Source organism: Tiliqua scincoides, chromosome 1 (genome assembly GCF_035046505.1).
Source record: "Tiliqua scincoides isolate rTilSci1 chromosome 1, rTilSci1.hap2, whole genome shotgun sequence".
Lineage (NCBI taxonomy): Eukaryota > Metazoa > Chordata > Lepidosauria > Squamata > Scincidae > Tiliqua > Tiliqua scincoides.
Genome location: NC_089821.1, coordinates 17,766,870 through 17,772,869, shown reverse-complemented (window position 1 = coordinate 17,772,869; position 6,000 = coordinate 17,766,870). Strand labels below are relative to the sequence as shown.

Here is a 6,000-nt window from a genome sequence, read left to right as displayed (position 1 = left end):
ATTAATTTATACTTTTAAGCAATAACTATTAAAATATTGAAGAATGCATGCAAACATTGGCACTTTGTTTTCATTTGCCATACTAGCAATTGAGCGTGAGATGGAAATTCCAGCTTCATACTCCCTTTTCATGAAGTGTTCACCTTATCTGATGCTTTGGCAGTTTGTCAAGAGACATTCCTTGAGACTAATTTAACAGCCAGCTTGCAATTTGCAGACAGACTTCTTCAGACAAACATAGTGGATTTCATGTTTTAAGCATCATTTTCCCATTAAGCTGCTAAACTAATGTGTTTGTGATCATGCTAAGCATATAAACATTTTTTCCCCTATTTCTTAAACATATAAACTAATAATTTGTTTTAAACTAATTTAGCTATAAACACCTATAGCATAGCATAAACATTTGGTTCATTAAGCTTGTAAACATTTAGTTTGTTAGCGTAAGTGGCTTTCATGGCCTCGTCTCACAGGGGCAAGGTGTTCCACAGACTAATGACATGCTGGGTAAAGAAATACTTATTTTTCTCTGTTCTAATTCTCCCGACACTCAATTTTAGTGGATATGTCCTCAGTTCTGGGAAGAGTATTTACACTTTCTAACATAAGAACAGCCCCACTGGATCAGGCCATAGGCCCATCTAGTCCAGCTTCCTGTATCTCACAGCGGCCCACCAAATGCCCCAGGGAGCACACCAGATAACAAGAGACCTCATCCTGGTGCCCTCCCCTACATCTGGCATTCTGACTTAACCCATTTCTAAAATCAGGAGGTTGCGCATACACATCATGGCTTGTACCCCATAATGGATTTTTCCTCCAGAAACTTGTCCAATCCCCTTTTAAAGGCGTCTAGGCTAGACGCCAGCACCACATCCTGTGGCAAGGAGTTCCACAGACCGACCACACGCTGAGTAAAGAAATATTTTCTTTTGTCTGTCCTAACCCGCCCAACACTCAATTTTAGTGGATGTCCCCTGGTTCTGGTATTATGTGAGAGTGTAAAGAGCATCTCCCTATCCACTCTGTCCATCCCCTGCATAATTTTGTATGTCTCAATCATGTCCCCCCTCAGGCATCTCTTTTCTAGGCTGAAGAGGCCCAAATGCCGTAGCCTTTCCTCATAAGGAAGGTGCCCCAGCCCCGTAATCATCTTAGTCGCTCTCTTTTGCACCTTTTCCATTTCCACTATGTCTTTTTTGAGATGCGGCGACCAGAACTGGACACAATACTCCAGGTGTGGCCTTACCATAGATTTGTACAACGGCATTATAATACTAACCGTTTTGTTCTCAATACCCTTCCTAATGATCCCAAGCATAGAATTGGCCTTCTTCACTGCCGCTGCACATTGGGTCGACACTTTCATCGACCTGTCCACCACCACCCCAAGATCTCTCTCCTGATCTGTCATAGACAGCTCAGAACCCATCAGCCTATATCTAAAGTTTTGATTTTTTGCCCCAATGTGCATGACTTTACACTTACTGACATTGAAGCACATCTGCCATTTTGCTGCCCATTCTGCCTGTCTGGAAAGATCCTTCTGGAGCTCCTCACAATCACTTCTGGTCTTTACCACTCGGAAAAGTTTGGTGTCGTCTGCAAACTTAGCCACTTCACTGCTCAACCCTGTCTCCAGGTCATTTATGAAGAGGTTGAAAAGCACCGGTCCCAGGACAGATCCTTGGGGCACACCGCTTTTCACCTCTCTCCATTGTGAAAATTGCCCATTGACACCCACTCTCTGCTTTCTGGCCTCCAACCAGTTCTCAATCCACGAGAGGACCTGTCCTCTAATTCCCTGATTGTGGAGTTTTTTCAGTAGCCTTTGGTGAGGGACCGTGTCAAACGCCTTCTGAAAGTCCAGATATATATTGTCCACGGGTTCTCCCGCATTCACATGCCTGTTGACCTTTTCAAAGAATTCTAAAAGGTTCGTGAGGCAAGACTTACCCTTACAGAAGCCATGCTGACTCTCCCTCAGCAAGGCCTGTTCGTCTATGTGTTTTGAGATCCTATCTTTGATGAGGCATTCCACCATCTTACCCGGTATGGATGTTAGGCTGACCGGCCTATAGTTTCCCGGGTCCCCCCTCTTTCCCTTTTTAAAAATAGGCATGACATTTGCTATCCTCCAATCTTCTGGCACCGTGGCCGTTTTGAGGGACAAGTTGCATACCTTAGTCAAGAGATCTGCAACTTCATTCTTCAATTCCTTAATAACCCTTGGGTGGATGCCATCAGGGCCCAGTAACTTATTGATCTTTAATTTATCAATGAGGTCTGAAACATCTTCTCTTTTAACCTCTATCTGACTTAACTCCTTGGTTAGGAGGGGCCGTTCGGGCATCGGTATCTGCCTGAGGTCTTCTGCCGTGAAGACAGATGCAAAGAACTCATTTAATTTCTCTGCCATCTCTAAGTCTCCTTCTATCTCCCCTTTCCCTCCCTCACCATCCAGAGGGCCAACCGCTTCTCTGGTGGGTTTCCTGCTTCTAACATATTTGAAGAAGCTTTTATTATTCCCCTTAATGTTGCTGGCCATGTGTTCCTCATAGTCTCTCTTGGCCTCCCATATCACCTTCTTACATTTCTTTTGCCACAGTTTATGTTCCTTTTTATTCTCCTCATTAGGGCAAGACTTCCATTTACGGAAGGAAGCTTCCTTGCCCTTCACAGCCTCTCTAACTTGGCTGGTTAGCCATGCGGGCACCCTCCTGGATTTAGTGGAACCCTTCTTTCTTTGCGGTATACACCTCTGCTGGGCCTCTATTACTGTTGTTTTAAGCAGCCTCCATGCACTCTGGAGAGATTGGACTCTTTTTACCCTCCCTTTCAACCTCCTTCTAACCAGCCTCCTCATTTGAGGGAAGTCCGCCCGTCGGAAGTCAAGGGATTTTGTTAGAGATTTGCCTGGTATTCTTCCCCCAACGTGCATGTCAAAACGGATCGCAGCATGATCACTGTTCCCCAATGGCTCACTAACATTTACATCTCTAACCAGGTCCTGCGTACCGCACAATATTAAATCCAGAGTCACCTGTCCTCTGGTGGGCTCCGTGACTAGCTGATCTAAGCCACAGTCATTAAGCACGTCAAGAAATCCGGTTTCCTTATCGTGACCAGAACACAAATTGACCCAGTCAATATGAGGATAATTGAAGTTCCCCATGATTACAACCCTGTCCCTCCTTGACACCTCCCTGATCTGTTTCCTCATTTCAAGGTCCCCATCAGATTTCTGGTCTGGAGGACGATAGCACGCCCCCAGTATTACATCGCTGCACAAGCCTGGTAATTTAACCCACAGAGATTCTACGGTGGAGTCGGACCCACCTTCAATCTCTACTTTGCTGGATTCTATCCCTTCCTTAACATAAAGGGCCACCCCACCTCCAACACGCCCCTGCCTGCCCCTCCTGTAGAGTTTATAGCCTGGGATTGCGGTATCCCACTGATTCTCCGCATTCCACCAGGTTTCCATTATGCCCACTATGTCAATGTTTTCCCTTGTCACCAGACATTCCAGTTCTCCCACCTTTGCTCGTAGACTTCGGGCATTCGCATAAAAGCATTTATACACGGAATGCCCCAGGATGGTCTGCTTATTTGCTCCTTTGTCCCCGCATCCTCTCATTGTGCCAAACCGTCTATCACATCCCATCACCCTACCTTTCCCAATTTCTTCTCTTACCCTGCCTTTGTCTTGTTGTTCTCTAACCTCCCCATCCTCATCCCATAGGGATGAGGAGTCCCGAACTGGATGCCCCTCGGCTCCTGTCGGCCTTCCCCCAGGGATCAGTTTAAAAGCTGCTCTGCCACCTTTTTAATGTTATGCGCCAGCAGTCTGGTTCCATTCTGGTTCAAATGGAGCCCGTCCCTCGTGTACAGGCCCCGCTTGTCCCAAAACGTTCCCCAGTGCCTAACGAATCTAAACCCCTCCTCCCTACACCACCAACTTATTACAGAGAGGTTCTTAATATCAATTCAAATCTGTCCCTGGAATGTACGCATGAAAAAACCTGCCCTGCGGGGTTGGATGGCATCACGACGGACGCCATGACTGAGCAAGCACCCCATCATGGTCCGGCATAGTTCCACCAAAGACAAGATAGCTGATATGATGTGGTGGCAGCGAGGCTTATGGCTGTGGTGCTGGTGATGGTAGGGCACCCACAAAGCTTATTGGGGCTGTTCTATGAGTTTGTCGGAGCCTAATTGCAAGTTAAGAGAAGAGTCTCTGGTAACTGGTGTTGGCCAGGAGCTGGGGATGTGTGTTGTGGTGGGGAGGCAGGTGAGACAGAGCCTCTCCACCGGAGCCCCTTGAAAATCGCCACCGCCGTGTGAGGTGCCCAAGCACCCACAACACATGCGCAAAGCACAGAGTGCCTGGGTTGTGGGTGCTTGGGCACCTCACAAGGTGGCGGTGCTTTTCAAAAGAATCAGGTGGAGAGGCTCTGCCTCAGGTGGGGAGGCTCTGCTGGTGCTTTTCAAAAGGCTCTGGTGGGGAAGCCCTGCCTCCCCAGCCACCGCACATCCCTGCTATGAGCAAAGACTCTGAGAACCCTGGTGTTGACCCCAAGAAGGCCACCCTTTGCCCACAACAAAGATGGTGCTGGAGCCTTCACACCCAGTTCCGACGCGCGCGCTCTCTCTCTCTATGGCAAGTGCGTCACTCTAGGATTGAACTCTATGGTTGGCACTAGAACGAGAGGAAAACAGAACTCCGGCGGACTATTCCCCTCCCCCCCTTTCAAAAGACACAGTGGAGAAAAGTCGTCGGAGGGGAGACAGCACCTCACGGTTCTTCGACCCGAGGCCTTATTTTGTGTGGAGAAACCGAGGCGCCATTTTAAAACACAACTTCCAGTGCACGCCGGAAGCGCGTGAGTAACCGCCTCAGAAGAAACCGCCATAAAGACGTGTAGAGAGGCTGTGCGTGGGCGGCGACGCTCTAGCCCGGCGTACTCTGTGGTGAGGCGCGCAGGCCGCCCGAGACGGCGCTGAGGGACGCGGTCACGTGGCCGGGAGCGTCACGCGGCGTCGGCGGCGACGGAGTCTTCTGTGTGGCGCGTTCGCGGCCTAGTGACTGTGCCGGCTCGGAGGCGTCGGAGGGACCAGGCCTCGCTTTCCGGCCTCTGCGCCGCTGCTCGGGAGGGGACGGGAGAGGTAGGAGCGGGGCGCCGGCCGGGTCTGCGCGGTGGGCGAGGCGGGGCCCCTCAGCGCTGTCGTGGGGCGGCGGTTGGCGGGGGGGGGGTCTCGGGGCCTGTGGCGGAGGAGGCGGCGCTGGGGCTGGTGGCTGCGTGGGGCGGCGAGGAGGAGCGTCCGCCCCCTGCGTGGGGGCTCCTGGCGCCTGTTCCGAGGGGTTCGGAGTCCTTGCTTCAACCTTTTCCTGCCACGACCCCAGGATTTACATGTGTGTGGGGGGTGTATCTATCCATCCACACGTGTGTATATCTATCTATCTATCTATCTATCTATCTATCTATCTATCTATCTGTGGATGTATATATATCTCTGTACGTGTGTATATATACACACAGATATATATATATATATATATATATACACACACACACACACACACACAGTGTACACGTACACACACTCAAAATACATGTTTGTTATAAATACTCATAAAGTACCTGTGTGTGTGTGTTTGTGTGTGTATACATACATATATATACACACACTCATAAAATACATGTTTGTGTGTGTATACACATATATACACACTTTTGCACTCATAAAATACATATGTGTGTGCACGCACATATATACATACACACACTCATAAAATGCATATGTGTTTGTGTCTGTATGTATACATACATACATACATATATACACACCCATAAAATACATAGGTGTCCACCCACCCCCATCAATCCCATACCTTCTTCCAGGCTCCTATCCACCTACTCATTGATACCACCCCCCTTCCCAGGACCAATTCACCCCACACCCATTGATCCTGCACCCCATCCCATACCCTTT

General features: G+C 48.9%; 1 protein-coding gene across 2 annotated transcripts in view; it reads left to right on the top strand.

Moving 5' to 3' along the window:
* Window positions 1-5,023: 5,023 nt before the first annotated feature.
* RBM25 (RNA binding motif protein 25) overlaps window positions 5,024-6,000 on the top strand; it is a 47,597-nt gene continuing 46,620 nt past the window's right edge. For both annotated transcript variants that reach the window (XM_066631477.1, XM_066631479.1), the window contains exon 1: window positions 5,024-5,172. The gene's annotated coding sequence lies outside the window, so the exon portion shown is untranslated. The remainder of the gene's footprint in view (window positions 5,173-6,000) is intronic.